The following is a 19,905-nucleotide window of genomic DNA, read 5'->3' as shown; positions in this document are numbered from 1 at the left end:
AGCCGGAGAGCCGGGTTAGCTGCTGGGCAGGCAGCAAACAAATATTTGCAGTGAGAATTGATGCAGCCTGTTGCCAAAAGTCATGCCACTCAAATCTGTGCAAGGGCAACACAAACTGCTACAGGCTCACAGGGAATAAATAAGAGAAACTGGGGACAAAAAAAAAATTTTAAAAAAAGGCAAAAGCAAAATAAAGCAATAAAACAATAAAACCCTTTCTTCTCCTTTCCCAGAAATCCTACAAACTTTAAGTAAAATCCCATTTTTGCTCTAAACTTGAAGTTCTAATGCCAGCTGTGGCAGATGTGATTCAGTAATGCTGTCTTCCTGAAGTGGAAGATGGAGCCACAACCACTGCAGTGGGTATAGGCACATACATTCAATTATAGGGGCAATTAGAGAGGATAAAAGGCAGATTAGGTCCTCCCTCCAGAACACATACCCTGCCAGAGGAGCCAAGGCCAGGGAAGAGGTAGTAGGGGTTACTTACCAACTGGAACCCAAATGCTTTCTTTTTGACAGTTCAAAATGTAAATCTGTTTAAGCGACATAATTTTAACCAAGCACTGACACACATGTATTAACAGAAATGTCCAGCTCTTCCAGTCATTTTTAAATTTTTCTTTGGGCGGTCTGAGAAAACATTGCTTTTCCTTTCATTTACACACCACTACCCACCCGCAGGATAGAAACAAGCAAAAAAACCTCACAGTGTCAAAGACCAAATTTTTAGCATAACCACATTCAAAGAGTGTCATAAGTCTGGTACTGATCATACTCTATTTAAGGCACTGTGCTCTGCAGCACAATGAAAAAATGAAATCTTTCGTAACATAGGAAAACTGTATGTGCTATGGTCACTGCAAAATATGTCCAAATCATTTTTGGAAAAAAGGTCACCTTCAGCAATCACTGCTTCAGCTTTTAAGGGCTACAGCACTTATTCACATTGTTATGGCCTTAGTTCAAGAAGCCAAAAATGTCTAAGAGCCAGCCACCATGCAGCCTCTGTTGGTCAGAGCTAGGAGCGGTGCACAACACCTGAGGCAGCCAGGTGCCCACCAGCCCTCTCTCCTTGTGTTCCCTTCATTGTAAGAGATCAGCTGAGGGTAGGTGTATCAGTGAATGATCCAGAACTTTATCTCGTTAACCAAAAACTGTTTCCTTTCTGATTTTTTTAAACTCACATTCACATTTGTCAAATGTTCAGATGATGTTTTCAAGCTCCGTATGTCCATCAAGATGACATTTTTATGAAGTTTTAGCTAAATCAGATCAGCCAATTAGGTTCAGGAAAAATTCATTGTTTTTGTAATTTAAGATAGAGACTCTGAATGCTGGATTTTGTAACCTTACTGTCATTTCGAACCTATATCCAAGAATGTTTACTTAACATGTAGAAAATTTAATTAGATAAAGCAAAATGAGTTGTTGGAGAACTTAGGAAGAAATGTTTTCTAACTACCCCAACAACAGGTTTGCATAAAAACCAAACAAAACATTCTCGTGTTTATTCAGCTGGTAAAGTTTTGGCTTTATACTTCATATGCTGTTACATTGCCAGGGATTGTGTAAAATAACAACACCGTTTATTCAACATAGTTCTTTTAACACATTTGTCACCATGTCTTCTCTCTTAGTCAGTTGAGCTGGTAATACGGACTAATCAAAATACCTTTGAACATCCATTAATACTGTCCAGTTAATCATCTATTGAGTTTAGAACCAATGTCAAGCTCATTTTATACTCTCCATGTTCTACTAGCATAAATCTTTTAAACTATTTCTTTTTTACCACTGAACAGGTCAAAATAAATGGTTCCTCTTGTTATTAAAGATTTCTGGGGTAAGGGAGAGAAACGGCCAACACTTATTTGCTGAAACCATTAATGACTTTCATTGATAACCAAGGAAAAATTGTTAGAACCAGAATAAATAATGCAGAGTTCAGTGTTTCAAAATGTAAGCACTTAACAGAGAACACAATGTTTCTCTGTTAAAAAAGCTAAACTTTTAAGTTGCAATTAAAAATACATACATTCCACTGCACATTATCTTGAAAACGGCATTTTTTAAGTAGTAAAATGGAAAAGGAGATGCAACCTTCCGTCCTCTCCCAGTCCATGGCTGAATTTAGAATTCCCAGCACAGATGGTAAAGAATATGAAATGCAGGGAAGGTCCTCTGCGTCTGATATTCACCTGTCTCTTTTCAGCACCACCAAACTCTCACTTCCTCAATTAATAACTGCCAGAATCAGGAAAATAACATCCCTCTACTGCTACTATTATTTCGTTCGACCTTGATATCATGAACAACAATGTGATTAAGATAATGAACCAATTATTTTTATAGAATATAGCAATCAAAAAGACTACTACTCCCTCCCTTTTCTCGTTATAATACCTGAACATTCTGGGTTTATTTCATCCTCAATTGCTTGCATGCAATCGTTATCATTAACATTTTACTTAGTTTTTATTTCTTATTTCTAAAATAAAAAAAAATTAAAAACAGTGACATTTTAGAATATTCATAACAGCATCCAAGATGTATGATTTATGTAGGACAATAAAAAAATATCTTGATTTTTGCAATATTTTACAGGATTTATTGGTATGAATTTTGAATGACAGCTCATCTGTCTGTTAGGACAACTAACTGTCAATAATGCAACAGCTACACCATCATATGCACTGCATATTTTATATAGTTTATATAAAAACAGTGTTAAGGATGGTTGAGAGGATTTAAATTTTTTTTTAGTAGTTTGTAGACAATCCAGCCATACCTGCCTTCCAAGGGACTTTTTATCCCATAATTCTTGTAGTTTTCATAGAATTTCATCCAATAATTGTTATACTAAACCAAATAATTTGGAAAAAAATTAATTGTTTGCACCCTTCTGATTATGAAAATGAAGTGTCCAAGTTATGGTGAGATCTGTCACATACAGTGGAAAAGCAAATCAATTAGAAGTACATAAAAGTGACTTGAATAGGTTTTCACTCACTCACTGAAATACAATTAATACAAAACTGTTACCCTAGTCAGACTATTGACTCTAATAAAATAATGGCTCCATAAAAAAACTCCTGGCTTTGTCCCCAAAGATCACAAATTGACAAAAAAATATGCTATTTTAGAGAAAAGAATCGTTCCTCTCCCGGTCAGAAACTAATCTTTCCAACTTTGATCATTGTAGGATTTATGCTCAAACTATCTATACACATATATTGCAAAAAAAAAGAACATTCTTCTGCTACCATGATTACTCTTTTAGTCAAAGCTAAGTTACTCAATGATAGATTCACTTATGACGAACTATACAGTTTCACAATCAATTTTTTACTTGAGAGACAACCTAAGTGCACAATAATAAGTTAGCTATTATTGCCTAGAGACAGCTTTCTTCACTTAGACATACTTATAACTGGAACAAAAATATAAACCTGAAATTCTCTATATTTAATTTAGACAAACTGCAGTTTACTGTTATCCACATAAGAATCACGTCTGCTTTCTTAGTCCACTTGTAGGACTGCTTTATGCAGATTGTAGCTCTATCTGTAAACCATGTCTCAGTTATGCAAAGATAATTGCTATTGATTTAAAACAAGTTTAAAATTTTCTGTAAGAAGTATCAAAGAGTTAATAGGAAAGAGACAAACTAATATTCCACATGGAATTCCTCCATGTCTAAAAAGTCGTTAAGTAGTAGAAACTAAACACACCTTCATTCTCCGCTGCTAGCGAGGGACTTCACAACCATCATGATTCCACAGCATGCTAAAGTAATACCACGGGGACAGGCAACTTCTGTGCAGCAAATTCAGAAGAAACCTACAAATAAGTAGATAAAAAGAAGTCAGAAGGCAAAAACTAAACAAATCACCCATATGAGTTCCCCCAGTGATTCACTAAGGAGAGGGTATTGGTGGACAGTCTGTTGTGATGATCTAAACTATGTACAACCAATAGTAAGTTCAGCATTAATATCTCTGTATGTTCAAGAACATACGGTGATAAGCATATTTTAATGGCTCCCCCCATTTCAAAGCTTACTGTCCCCCACATGCCCCTGGATGTTTTCTAATTTCCCTGAATAGCCCTATATTTAATTCTCCATAGCATAATCATGTCTGGAAGGTCATTCCACACATTTTTTGTTTCCGTGAAGAATTGCTGCCAGGCATCTGTTTTGAACCTTTTCTCCTCCCATTCTTTTTTCCATTTATGCCATCTGATCACATTACATATATCCATCTCAAAGTTCTAATTTAAGAGGACATTCCTCTGAATCATGGCTTAGTCTTGCCTGTACTTTTCCAAATATATTGAAAGAGATTTTTATTTTCAGTCTGAAGCTATTTAAAAAAAAAAAAAATTTAAACACAATCTGTTAACTGTCAGCCATTACTACCCCAAATGATTAAGATTAAATCTTTACAGAGGCTTATTAAAATCAAAGAAGTCCAACTTTTTGACAAATGAATCAGCCCAGGCAACCAATTGATATAAACGTAATCCAATATACTACGTAGAGCACATTGGCACTAAGTAAGGAACAGGATAGGCAGAATGATTCTGCATTTATACAATCACACCTCCAAGTTTCTTTAGCTGGGAGAAATACACCAGCTAAACGGAAAAAAAAATCATAACTGCTAGCCATTCTCTTCTGCTCCACTTGCTCTATGTCCCAATTCCTTTTTTGGAGTTCAGGAAAATCCTCAGCCCTATTGCTAATGTAACCTCCTCCTTCTGTCTTATGAAGGACACAGAAGAGCAGAACAAGCTGAATATAAGAGGATGGACCGCAATAAGGACCACATTTTCTTTAGTTGCATCCATGTTTGCCTACACTGAGAAACTTCTAGGATTATACCTAATCTCACCTGAGATCTTCCTACCCTTTTTAGGTTGTACTATCTAAAAACTTGTTTTTAGAAAGAGATAAATCAGGGTCAGAAAACTTACATGTAGTCAAAACTTCACGCAAAGAAGTTTTCATGTAATCTAGATCTTACTCTACAAAGTGTTTCTCTCCACATTTAAGCTGTAACATTATATTGTCTTTGTTATATGTTTTATATTGACTACTGTAAAAGAACTGCAGTAACAAGACACAATTGTCCTTTGCACCTTTACTGGATAAGACTATTTTATTTGAAAATCCACATTCCAAAATCATTTTATTTTTTTCTTCATGAGGAAAGTGTAAAATAAGGAGTTGTCTGGTATTACCAGAAAGCAATGCTGGTCTGTATATTAGTATGCCACCACTGCCCAAGCTGGGGACTTGGAGCAAGAAGCCCTTTGTAAAACAGAATGAAATACCCTTTTTTGGTTTATTTTACTTTATTGGCAACATGAGTTAGGTACCTCCATTCAGCAGTAAATCTCTCTCAGTAATACAAGGAAGTGGAAATTGATCTTCCTGGGCTTTTAGGCTTCTTTGAACTAACACATTATACTGGTTTGGCTGGAATAGAGCTAATTTTCTTCATAGTAGCTGGTATGGGGCTATGTTTTGGATCTGAGATGACAACAATGTTGATAACACAGTGATGTTTTAGCTATTGCTGAGCAGTGCTCACACAGCATCAAGGCCTTTTCTGCTTCTCACCCCACCCCACCAGCGAGTGGGCTGGGGGGGCACAAGAAACTGGGAGGGGACACAGCCAGGACAGCTGACCCCAACTGACCAAAGGGATATCCCAGACCATAAATCATCACGCTCAGCAATAAAAGCCAGGGTAAGAAGAAGAGGAAGGGAAGACATTTGGAGTGACGGCATTTGTCTTTTCAAGTAACCATTATGCATGATTGAACCCTGCTCTCCCGGAGATGGCTGAACACCTGCCTGCCGATAGGGAGTAGTGAATGAATTTATTTTCCTTTGCTTGTATGTGCAGCTTTTGCTTTACCTATTAAACTGTCCTTATCTCAATGCATAAGTTTTCTAACTTTTGCCCTTCTGATTCTCTCCCTTCCCAGGGGGAGTGAGCGAGCAGCTGCCCACCAGGTTAAACCATGACACACCTTTCCTCTAATTCAGAGAATTTTAGACCAAACTCTATGGGCGCAGTTAGGAACTCTAATATGCAGATATTCAGATGAGGCATCTGAGGATGAGGAAATCTCATCCACATGTCAATGTTTATTTTTTGTCCACGTACATGGCAGCCATTTAAAGTACACACCCAAAGCATTTCACATGAGCACCACAAAACAGCTGATTATATACAAACAGGTTAATTTGAGTAATGCACACAGCAGAATGGTCAAAAGCAACAAATTTCTTTTTGGTTGAACCTCTGAACTGTTTAAAATGAAGCCAATTTCAGACAATTTTGATAAAGCAAGTTTATCATGAGGCTGATATTTCACATTCAGCTTTCAGCTTAAAGCAAATTTCTATAGCCTGAAGAATGGAATTATAATAAAATGCTGACAAGCCCTTACAATACAAAATAGTTTCTGCTAGAGGGTGGATTGCCTATTCTTGACATTACAAAATAAATGAATTTACATTTAAGGAATGAGATACAATTCACATTCAGTAACTGTAACTCTCTATGGCTTTTTCTGTGTGATAGGTGTGAAATAAATATCAACAAGACAAAATTCAAATTATTCTCCCTTCCTAAGTTCAAAGTTGAAATGCTTCAGACTTCAGTCCTAAGGCCAATTAGGTCTATCAAGCCTCACATGACAGCACTATTTAAATAAGAGAAGTATCCTTTGCAAAACCAGGAAGACGTGTTCCTGTGACTCAATTCCAACCCTTATGACTTAAGTGCAGCTCCAATGATTTAATGCAACAGTGAGTTGATGTAGGTGTTCTCCATCCTCCTGCCACGTAACTGAGTTTAAGTTTTTTAAAAAAAACAAAACCAGTTCTGAGCCTTCCACTAATAAATAGTGGTGCCACAAATAGCATTCATAAGAAACACATATGCAGTGAAGGGCTGTCATTTGCTGCCATTGACCACAAGAGTCTGACACAGATTGCACAAGGAAACATAATGACACCAATCCAGCACCCAAAACTTATAACCAAGAATATGAATCCTGTTATTTGACTTGCAAACAGAAACATGACTATTAAAATTAGAATGCCAGAATTATCTCAGTTTACTATTCTAATACATAGGACACCATGAGTGAAAACAAATGTTTTAAAGACAGACATAAACAACAGATGATTTTCTGATCAGTGTCGTAATTTCAGTTACTAAAAGATATAAACCCAGGAAATGGGGAATCTTCCTCAAACTTTTTTAAAGTAGCCTTGGTGTGATGACCTCTTGTTCACCAGAGGATACATTTTTCTCATTCCTTGGCAAAATGTACAGCTTAGCTTAAGTAGAAATGTCTTTTTTGTTTTAGTTGTGCTCGCTACCTTTGTGATCGTTTCATATGAAATTCTCCGTAAACTACAAAAATAATTCATTATGCTATTTTGCTGACAGCTGATAGACTGTAAAACTACCACTATTTTCCCTGGTTTTGATTTGCTCTTTTTTTTTGATCATCATTTGATAAACCTCATTTTCAGTAAGAAGATATTCTTTCAACATTTGTTTGATTCATATCTGCTCATTTCCAAAACAAATGGTCACTGCTAGGTAGTTCTTTTCCATACAGATTTTTTTTCCCCCATATACATTTCAGTTTTGAAAAGACTTATTTTCATAATACCTCATTCAATCACAACTGTTATACCAATAATACTATGAATGGCACATTTTTGCATTCTGTAATTTCTATGTAGATCCATTAAATAGTCCTAGATTATAATATCTAGTACTTTCACCTTCTGTAGAGTTGAACTGTATGAATACATAAAGTTCATGCAATTCATTTTCAGATAACTAGCCCCTCTTGACAGAAATTATAATTTTCTAATGTAAAATATGAGCAGAGCATGCACACACTAACAGAGTATTTTTGATAGCTCACTTTTTCCTTTTCCTCTTTTGGGTGTAACAGAGTTGGAAATTTTTTCATTACACTTGAGAGTACTATGATGTGAGTTGTTTCCAAGCCTTTGGAAACCTGATTGGTAACATGCACCACATAATTAAAAAAATAAATCGATAGAACATAAAAAGGTATACACAATACACCTTATAAGCTCATTGGAAGAATCATTTATGCAATTAAACCCAAACCAAAGTATAAAGTCAGATCTTAAACTCCTAATTTTGCATATGTAATCCTGTCTTGAAATTATGTGTCTCAGATGTTAGTAGTCTAAATCCACTTTGGATCTTTTCTGTCCTTATTGTGTCTTTTCTGACATTTACATGTATCTAATAGTCCCATCTGCAAATACACTTTTTATCGTAACACAGGATGAAGGAGTATTTTTACAACTGTACATTTTGTAAGCCACAGATATATCAGAACAGATAATAATAATCTCAGAGATACCAATTTTACAGAGAGGCTTACATTAAATAAATGAATTTAAATCACATAATTCCCACCATAGCTATAAACACTTTGCACTGGAAGGGTTTCTTTAGATTTATTTACAGAGTTTGTGACTCCTTGGGCCCAAGCAGGCTTTTATATGGACATAACTGCTGCCATATCTAAGCATCTTTAAATGACATTAAAATGAAAAATAATACAAATTTTTAAAAATCCATTATGAAATATTCTCTTTTGTAGAGATACCAGTTCATCTTAACAGAGAAAAATAACAACAGACAGCAGGACAGATGGGAGAAGGTGTTAGGTGAATGACTAAAAAAGGTAATATAAAGTGAAGGCTGTGTTACAAGTATTGCAAGGTCCTGATGCAACCACTGGAAGTAAACTCAAAGGAAGAAGTGAGGTTTGTCTGTGATCCATGTTCTTTACATGGGGAGGGGATGGGGATTTTTATTTCTAACCTTCATAGTGATATTATTTCACTCCTGCCACTATGCAGACAATTTCCATTTCTATCATTTACAGCACACTGTGCCCTTTGCCTACTTGTTTAAAGAAAATGAGTAAAATACTTCCCCCATATGAAAATGAGATCTGCCATCTTTTTTATTATTTGTAGGCATTTATAGCTGGCAGAGTGGCAAACAGTGAGTGACACCAGTGTGAATATTTACAATCACCATCCCAATTACTTTAAGGGTCAACATACATAAAGGAAAAGGGCAATCATCCAACTTCTGCTCCAGCATTTACACAGAGCATTTTATTGCAACTCTCCTTTTCCTCTGCCTTTGCTATACTTAACTACAATGAAGATATGAAATATTTAATTCTCATGCCTTTTCATTTCTTCACATCATTACAATTCCAGATCACTATCTAGTCTGCTTTGTATCTGGTTTTGATGCTACTAAATGCCTGGCTTCTGGAAAGAGCAAAACAGTTCCCGTGGGACTTTACCTAATGATACTTTCCGTTATAATTCAGGGATTGACACAAATGGAAAAAGTCTTGGAGATTGTCCTCTGTAAAATACCACTCGTTGCACTGCAATTTGAATGTAATTTGGAATTCACCAAGGACTTGGACCATATTCTATTTGCCAAATATATGTTAATTAATTCTAATGACATTAAAATAATCTCCCATTTTGGTGCTATCATATGGCAAACAAATTAATAACAAGCAATTCATTCTTACTAGATTTTATTTCATAGTACTTATAAAAGAATCTTACATGATTAAATTTCACAATATTATTCCACAAGAAGAAAAGATCAAAACAAGCTCTTCTATAGACCATGAAACTCAGTCATTTGAACTCACTAAAAAAATAAATAAATTCATTTTCAAATATAGAGTCATGTTCTCAATAATATCTAAAACAAATTTGCATTAAGATATGGTTATAAGTACATATAGTACCATTTCTCAATTTATATTTGGATCCCATTTCCTTCTAGATTCAAGGGATTCAACAGATCACTAATTAACATTACCTACAATTATTTTTATGTTACTTTATCTTTTTAAGATCCAACTAAAGAGATAATGAAGGGTTAAATGTTGACATGTGGCTATACTTAGCATTAATTAGGTATGTGTATGCATACACACAGATACAGCTTAATGAAGCAGTCTGCTAACAATATTGTTACCAGACCAAGTGCAAGCTCTGTTATCATAGAGCCATTAGCAGATTGCTGCAAATTTATAATCTCAAAGGATGTTTAAAAGTTAATAACAACACACTACAGTTGTGTCCATGTCCCAAAAGTCCCGGTGCACTTTGTTCAATTCACATTTCACAATAGCACTTTAAAACCAAAACAGTCACTACAAATTATCCTTAAATTGAGCATTACCCTTCTGAGCGCTTACTTCAACGAGCCCTCCATATCATTCAGAAGAAAAATTCACTAAATTTTTATTGTCACTTTTCTTAGTTGTTTGAGTGACATCTGTGTGTAGAAGGCTTAATGGTTTTCCTGTGCACTGAACTGAACATATAAAACCTATGTAAACCTGGAAAACATATGCTCATTAAGTGCTAAACTAAAATATTCCAATTCACTATGCTCTGTAAACTGAGAGTAGGCTTTTTAAACAACGTACAGGGATTTAACTACAGAATTCATTAAAGTGACTGCAAGTCATACAGCTAAAATCTACTGCCATAGAAAAAGTTATCTTTAGAACACATCTAATAAAATTTAAGTATGAGCTGTGGTACCTGAATATTTCAAATAGTCATCGGAGACAAAAATTGTTGTGAGGCTGCAGCATAAAGCTGAAGGAAAAACACAGCTTTATGATGCCTGTGTCCAGCAATCATGGTAATATATTATACACAACTTAAAAGACAGAACATCAGTAATTAGACACTTATATTTCATTTATTTTGACTACCTAAACTGTCTCTAAAGTGCCTATCCACGTTTGCATTTTAATGAATAATAATTGATATTTATTCCACACATCCTATTTGCATCTCAGAGGTTCATTTACAGATTAATATTTCTTATTACCTAAAACAAACTATTCATAGATATTCAGATTTTGGAATTGCTAGCAAGCAAGCAAGACACTGTGAATAGCATTATAATTTGGTCAACCTGTTCACCTCAGCTTTAGCTTTTGCATTGCAGGTGGTTGGGGATGCTTGGACTTTAGGAAGTTGCACTGCAGTTCCAGGGAGAAGAAGAATTAAAGAAACTGCTCACTGAGATGCCTAAAGGAAGATTTCAATTTATGCCATTCTTGCCAAAGTAAGTTGTAAATCACCCAGGAGAAATGAGTACTAATCACTGCTTTCCACAATGATACTGATAGTACAGAAAATATTGGAGTTTATTATGATCAAAAAGAAAAAAAAAATAAATTACATCAGATACCTAGGCTTGTATAAGTTTATGAACCAGACTGACCAGTATATGTTGTGCCTTAACCATGCAAGTCCACCTAAGAGCAGTGAAAAGGTTCAGCATTAATTCCAGAAAGTGCTTCACACATGGGTTAGTTTATTTGATTTCTGATTTTGACAGTTACAATTAAGCAGTCACTCCAGTGATTTCCTTACTTTGTTTGGCATTCTTTACAACAAAAAAAAATAATAAAAACTAAACTTTACTGCTATAGTAAATATGATTACATATTTTACAGCTGTGGATATCCACAATATAGAGAAACAAACCTACACAAGCACAAAAATGACATTTGGATTTCATATTCATGACTGGTTCTCTGGCAGATCAGGTTTAAATGTCAAGCTTCTGTGAAGAGATTCCCCCCCCAACATTAATCTCTCTCACCCATACATTCTTCTCAGGAAATTTATATTCCAGCATCTTAGAAAGTACTTTGTATTCTTTTCTTATATATCCCTATTTCCTGGGATAATGCCGAACCTAATCTTAACCAAGCACTCGTGCAATGGGCGGCCTTAAATTTCAAAACTGTCAAGTGAAGGCTGTGCTCTCTGAACACTACTGTCTTCAGATTAACCTTTTATCATACACAGAATCTATCTAAAAATAGACATAAGGTAGATACCTAAGCTAGCTTCCTAGGCAATGCAGCTTAAGGATGAAGTCACTCACTCTCCAAGCAGACATCTAGAATAAATAAAATACACCCTTAAAGTGCTTCTTTGCCTCCTCCAGCTGTAAGTGGAGCTTATGCTGTCTAACTCTGCTATACACACCGACACTGTAGACAATGAAAACAGATCTCTCCTTATGAAAGACAGTAACAAACATAAATTTTGAAAGAATTAGCAATATTTAGATACACATTTTGCAAAGGCATTCTGCCTTAAGAAGGCTGCAGGTAGGAGACAGCACCTTAACACCTAAGGCCAAAACCAATCTAATCAAGAAAGGCATTACCAATATTTTTAAGAAACTTGAGGACAATGAGGAAGAGCATTACCATATGATGTCCAGTGGTGTAATCTCTGGGAATAAGGATCATCCAAAAATAAAGCTACAATCAAGCCATCTTATCCCTGGTTAGAGAAAACAAAGTTTCTCAAACAGCCTGCTCTAGCAATTTCCTTTAAATATAGGAACAGAGAAAGCATAGCTCTCAGAAGATTTTGGGTCATGCTGACCAAACTCAAAAGCTAGGTAAGATGCTGGAGCTGATAAGGAGATTCATTACTGTTCAGTATAATGTTAAAACAACTTGTTCTATATTTTTGTAACTTGGCTCTATTATTACAAATCTAGGTTTTTAAATAAACAGTCTTGTACCCAAATATCTTGTCTAGTGATGATCCCGATACATCATTCCATCAGACAAAGCAAGACTCGAGGAAGGACCATCAGTGCCCACCACCAAAGAGGTGCTGTAGAGTTCCCACCCAGAGTTGCCTGCCTGACAATTCACTCTACTATACCAAAGGCAAACAAGAAGCGCTACTATGCTGGGGCTAACTTGGTAAGTGTAAGCCTATAGCATTTTGGCAAGAAGCAACACACAGGGAAGAGAGCCTACATCAGTCCCTTTTTCACTTGCTTATGGTTTATTTGTTATTGTCTGCAAGCTGATAAGTTTTGCTGGAACCTTAACTGTTACATTTCTTGCTATTTTCCAAACTCAACATTTAGTCCTATGAAGAGGCTGAAAACCGAAGAGTTACCAACTTAAAAATTTTTGTGATGTTTAAGCATAACTGTGTTAGCAACCTCTGTTTACCAAAATAATTTTTGTGAAGTAAAAAGATAAGGGAAAGAATTTCCATTGCAGCACAGCACTCTCTTAAAAATTGTAGGCTATTAACAATGTTAATAACTTTCCCATCTAACTATTTTTAAGTAAGTGAGGAAATAAGTGAAGATAGGTCCATAGTGTTTAAAATATTTCAAATCATGTAGCTGATAATGAAAGAGAGATAAAAGAAATAAGATCAGAGTACATAGAGGATTTAAAGAAAGCATATAACCATTGCATAGCATGAGATGGCGTCTGGTCTGCTATCAGTCAGGAACCCCTTATAAAATTATTACAATACAATGGAGTGTTTCTGGTTCAAAAAGTAAGAGTGCTAATACTGACTGAAGTCCTTGACGCATTTGATCTAATAAAGGATTAAGGCAGGGAGATACATGGTTCCCTATGGCCGGATCCCTACGGCTTCACACAGTGGTTCCAGGAAACCAGTGTCATTGCTGCAGACTCTTCAGAATGGGCCTGCAGCAACTTTTTCTGATATGCTGATAACTCTGCTAACATAAGAAAGCAAGAACATGCGATAAAGATCATGATGTCTGGAGACTTGAAGAGAAATGGGACTTAAGATTAGTAAAGATAAGCTAAATATATACTTGTAAGCCAACAAAAATGGTCTTAAACTAGCCAGCTAAATTTGATAACCATGAAGACCAATGAATCTGAACATTTAGATGCAAAGGAACATTAAGCCTAAAAACAGTGATGAAAAAAAAGTTAAATCACATTTTTTAAGCTGTCAGCAGTTACTGAGAAAGACTGATTTCAGATGTACAGTACCATTATATGGCTTATTCTTTTCTACAGAAGCAGGACACAATCACTTGTCTCCAGAGGAAAAATGCATTTTAAAACATTAAAATTGAAATAACAAAGTAAATTTGCCAGTAAAGAGAATAGCATAGGGCTAAAAAGAATATGTGATATGAGGTATAAATAATGATGCAGAGAGAAAGAAAACTGGGCAGATGTCAGTGGGCAGGGAAATGTCAAGGTCAACTAAGTTCATTTAGACATCCTATAGCAGGCTTCCCATGTAAACCCAACATTAAGTAGAAAAAGAAATAATCTGCGGAAGACCAAGGGCTATGACTGGAAATGGTAAAAATATGTGTTACATGAAGACATTTGACCAACATAAGAATGGCCAAGAGCTCTGAGTGCCCAGAAGTCTGGCAGGAGCTGGAGGAACATTTAAGACTGCAGAAGCAGAAAATGGATGTACTACTGAAAAGACAAAAAAAAGAATCAACCAATGCTAAGATGGACAAATTTATGAACTATAAATATTTTCAAGCGCAGTTCCAATTAAATGCATTTGTGTTTAAAATATGAAGTACTGAAGTCCAGTCTTGAACAGTGCTGGGCAGAGAAATTCTCTTCATATACATCAAATTCCTATGTATACTTGAAGAAAAAAGAAAGGTAAATTAAAAAAAGCAGAAACATTACTTTGAAATTCCAGACAATGCAGACTTTTTCATGTTTTGTAATTGAATGGATGCATACTTTAAAACCAAAACAATTCCCTCTTCCTTTTCCCCAACTCTTCTTCCCATGTGCCAAAAGGAAAAAAAAAAAAAACAAAAAAAAACAAACCCCCAAAAACCCCTTGACTACTGCATAGAGCATTTCTAAAAAAACCCTTTTAAATAAGTGGTCAAAAAACATATACATTGCTTTTGTGACAAACTGGCTTTGTTTTTCCCATATTCTTTCATCCTTCCTTCTACATGCTGTGAATTTTTTCATTTGAAGGTTTGCATATTGCAGTGCCTTGTTTATTGGTTGACATTGCTCAAAAAAAAAAAAAATACCTATCAGCATTGAAGAACATTAATTTAGTCTTCACTTAAGGATTCTTTGTGCTTCATTGTGCTGGAAACTTATTACCTTTTTTTCAAGCACAACTGCACCTAATCCCAAGCAACATATACAGGAGATAGTAGCGGAGATCATTATAATGAAAACGTTTTAAACAGTTGATTTCCACACTTTCATTCAGCCAGACTCCAGGGAAACAGCATACAAAACATGTGAACCTCTTCTTAAGTTGGAAGAAAAAAAAAAACCCAAACCACCAATCCCACTGATTGACAAGCATTTTAATCTAAGGATTTTTAATCCTCAAACATTGAATTCTATCAAATGATCACATTATTCTGCAAGTATCTGCTGTATACCTTTGTATTTAACTTCCTCCCATTTTTAATTCTATTTATTTAAAAGTAAGTAAAATATGAAACCTTTTTTGAATGCGTGGCTCAACAACAGACTACAACAGTTTGATATACATCTGGAAGCTGGTTAGTGTGGGATATGCAAAAGAAAACCATTATAAAAAATTGTTGATCAAGGGTCATTTGGTTCTATTGTTCTATTAAAAGAAAAAAGTGTTGAAGTTACTAGAAATTGTGACAGCACCCTATAATCTGTGCAAATGCTCAGGCCAAATAAAAACTGTGACAGAACGGTGCGTGTTTTCACTGACAAAAGCAAAATGACATAGAAAAACATTGCAAGCACATTTCTTTTTAATGTCTAAAATCGCCTCTTGTGGTGATTCCTGGAGCTGAATGAGCCTAGACAGGGTGTAAATAAGGGCAAAATCCTACCTCATGTCACTGTGATTGACTACTACAGAGGAAAAGAAAAAAAAAACCCAAACCAACCCTTCAGTAGAAATAGATTGCGCGTTATCTGAGCTTCATAGGAAAAGCCCCTCTGAATCATGATTAGGACACATGATATATGCTCACCACAGAGTGTGACAAGTCTTATGCCCTACACATTCACCTTAGTGCACTGTTCCTAGAGATAAACAGCGATTTCTATTTCACTGAGGAGGATTCCAGCACATACATCGGCACGTAGTGGACAGGGTGAAAATACTGAGCACATACATACATTTCTTCGCAAAAGCAGCAGGACCTGGACTTTCAAGCTACTTCTCCATCTAATGTGCTAAACATCAGGAACTTCAGACAAAAATTTCATTACAGAGCTAACATACTCAGGAAACCTAAAACTGTTACATACAGATATATACATACATACATACAAACAACTGTATGTATCACTCGTATGTAATTTTTACCTTTGCCTTGCTTATTTAAATAGGCCAGGTGTTCAGCCTTGATCTGGAAATAAGCATCCCACAAACTCTACATAAGACTGACTGAAGTGTCTCCCAGAGGCTGTCTCAGGTTCTCAGGAGCCTATTTTTATCCTCTTTGAACATCTTTGTTCTCAATTTTATTTGAAACCTGAAGTCTTTTGTTTGCCCTCTTTCTAGGGAAAGTGACACTGTTCCAAGGGGGCATCTTCTTCCAGTGCTGTCAGGCAGGCAGCGTGCAGCTAAACTTGAAAAGGAATGCATGCGCCCAAACCCTCTGGAGTATGGCAGATACATCAGTATGAAGGTATTATTTACACATTCAATGCTGAACCAGCTCACAGCTCATGTTTGAATAGAATAAACTATTTCGGTTGGAAGGACCCTACAATGATCATCCAGTCCAACTGCCTGACCAGTTCAGGGATGACCAAGTTAAAAAGTATGTTATTAAGGGCATTGTCCAAATGCCTCTTAAACACTGATAGGCTTGGGCATCGACCACCTCTCTAGGAAGTCTGTTCCAGTGTTTGACCACCCTCTCATAAAGAAATGCTTGATTTATTTGAGAGTCCAAAAACAAAATAGAAAGCTTGTGGTGATAAATTAGGTATGTACAATATCCCTGGAAATAATGAAAACTTTTAGCTACTTCAAGTAAGTAAAGCCTGAAGTCATTCTTATGCATGGCCAGTTCATCACATTCCTTACTTACTGTCAAGTTTTTATATTTGATACTGCTTCATGGCATTTACATGCACATTTCCTTCTGTACCATGTAGAACATGCCAAATATTTCTAATTCATTTTCAAACCCCAGACTATCACTAAGCCTGGAAGGCAAAGACAATTTAGGGCCTTCTAACGGCAACATATTCTTTCACTCTCAGCTGTTTCCTTTGCAGGAAAGCCATCTCAGAAATCCATGTAGCTGCTTACTAGATACTACATAGATGATGCACAGTAAAACAAAGACAACACAGAAGCTCTAGATGTGCTGAAGCAGCTACCTAACATCTAAAGTGGGGCCACCTTCTGCAAAAGAAATTCCTGTCACAAGATATTAATGCCTCCCTGGAAGTTTCTAATCCATTTAGATCTTGGCATTAACATTCAGAATCAACTGTACAAAAGGCCAGATTGTGTTTTATGAGCTACTGTAAGAGTTGTATTCCCTTGGAACAGCAGAGATCAAAGTCCAGAGTGATTCGCATGAGAGCTTGCTCAAGGAGATTTGGCCAGTTTTGTAAGACAATACTGAATATTTACTAGAGGAAAGGGCAAGAATGACTATCCCAGTTGCAATTAGCTGACCTCTTAAAGTGTGGTATCTTGTGCTGCAGAATGCTTCAATGAAGGCAAGTAACAACAGAAAATATTTTTTCCCACTAGTCTATGCAATGAGAACTATGGATCCAAGTCCTCTGGACAAAAAGAGAAGGCAAATACTAGGCTTATCACCAAAGAAAATGTCTGAGTCGCTGGTCTACCTGGTGAATTTGAAAGCAAGAATGGATGTTTCTCTAGCTCTAGCTCTTCAGTTTGACATCTACAACAAGCACACCAAGCTGAAAGATAATGTCATTTATACTTTGGATAAATCTACAAAGCAAATGTGAAATTAAAAATTGTTTTGGCTGCCCCAAAATATCACCTTGAACAAAATGCACTATTAGCCATAAAAAGAAGTTAATCAGCTTTAAACAGAAATCACAAATTCCATTTCTTCAAAACCACTTTTGAATTAAGACCTGAGTATTGAGAAGCTTTCAACATGTATCACCCATTTCAATCAAAACATGGTCTTGTTTTACTGTTATCTACAACAAAGACACTATTATCAAACTACTTGCACCACAGTTCAGTTCTCTTGTATTGAATTGTTGGCCAGGACCCCCAAAACCCGTGGAGGCTTTCATTCCACAACCATTGTGCACAGAGATAAATCTGATACCAAATAGATCTTGTTGACACTGGAATCATTCTTGCAGATTCTCTCCTTCAACACAACCTCTCTTGTTTTAACAGGTTTTTTAAAATCTTCCAATGACGACTTCATATATGCATTGTAAGTGGCCTAACAACAAATTGTCACGGTAATTACCTCTCAGAAAGCAGGGAAACCACTGCACAAATATCTCACACAACATGTCTTCATATTAGACTTCTGTACAAGTAGTTTTAACATCCGTCTTCCATTTTCACAGTATTCTTATTTACACAACAGTCATAGTTTGTTTAACATTCTTAGATTAGGATCTTCTACAAGAAATACTATATAAAGGAATGGGCATATAGAACACTAGGGCACAAGAAAAGTATATAAAACCAGATGTTTACATCTAAAACCACATAGTCCAAGTATTAGTTAAAAAGAAGCCTGGAAGACTCATATTAGTACTTTGAAATTTGGCTGGAAAATTGCTACCACATCCAGTGCATCTGCCATTTTTACAGTTTCTTAACAAACTGCTAATTCCAAGAACAGTGGTTCCAACCAAGTGTTGGAAAAGTAACATTAGCTTAAAATGCAAGGAATTAAAATGTATTTTCTCTTTGTCAGAATGTAAATTTAGGCTGAAGGTCATCTTCTTCTGTCCCTAGGGAAGGCTTAGAAATGCTTATTGTCCCATTTTACTCTATGAAATTTAGCCCATAACAATTTGCTGCTATTATGGTGGATACCTAGTATTGCTCACATGTTCAGCCTAGATTACTTTACTGGAATTCCTTTCAAGAATTAACTGATTAGTATGAGCATACAGTCTTACTCTGGCTACAGAATTAACATACTCACCCAAACCAATTCTCCCAGTGAGAGGCTTTTTTGTTGGGGGTACAAAGGACTTTATAAACAATTCACCACGCATGAAAAAAACCAAACCATAATGTTCATTTTCACTACACACATCCTTGTGATTTCATGAAAGGAGTGAATAATATATTAGACTATTATTCTCAGTGAAAGAATATATGCTAATAGAGCATACTAAACAAATTCTGATCTCTACTGTATCCATGCAATCCTGCTGAGTGCACTGAAGTTGACTGAATAACCATAGACATACATTTCGGTTCATGGAAGGTATTCACACCGTCTAGCTAAGATATATAACATAAGTAAATCTCCTCTACGGTGCAAGCCGAGAGTATCTCCATTAAAAATTAGGTTCTTGACTTCATAGTAGCTAAAGTAAATATGAGATGCAGGTGATGTGAATAGCTCCCAAAGTCACTGTGGGGGAAAAAAAAAAAACAAACCAAAAAAACAAACTATTATTTGAAGTTGATTATAGTCAAAGACCACAACAAAAAATTATTAGCCAACTTGCACTTAGATATGCCTGTAAAATGACTTCAGTAGTTTTGTGGTGAAATCGAACCTCAAATGAAATCATCAGTTTCAAAGGCAGGACAGAGTGCTTGGATTTTACCTACTTTTTTTTTTTATTTATTTCACATGAATAATTATAATTTCAATTCAGTTTTGGCATTCTAGTAATCTATAATCCCATAACATGACACATATCATGTTACCACAAATAGCTGAGAGGTAATAGGAAATAAATTTTACTCACAGATAACCATTCATTAATCTCTTAAATGATAAG

At 35.7% G+C, this 19,905-nt stretch overlaps 1 protein-coding gene across 1 annotated transcript in view; it reads right to left on the bottom strand.

Annotated features, from left to right (window-relative positions):
* The window catches only part of THSD7A (thrombospondin type 1 domain containing 7A), a 290,245-nt gene that overhangs the window by 246,377 nt on the left and 23,963 nt on the right, over positions 1-19,905 (bottom strand). The window contains exon 2 of the mRNA XM_052801303.1: positions 3,735-3,843. The gene's annotated coding sequence lies outside the window, so the exon portion shown is untranslated. The remainder of the gene's footprint in view (positions 1-3,734; positions 3,844-19,905) is intronic.

The sequence above is a fragment of the Harpia harpyja genome, chromosome 1 (assembly GCF_026419915.1).
Source record: "Harpia harpyja isolate bHarHar1 chromosome 1, bHarHar1 primary haplotype, whole genome shotgun sequence".
In the NCBI taxonomy this organism is placed as follows: Eukaryota; Metazoa; Chordata; class Aves; order Accipitriformes; family Accipitridae; genus Harpia; species Harpia harpyja.
The sequence above is the reverse complement of the archived record's forward strand: the minus strand, read 5'-3'. Positions and strand labels throughout refer to the sequence as shown.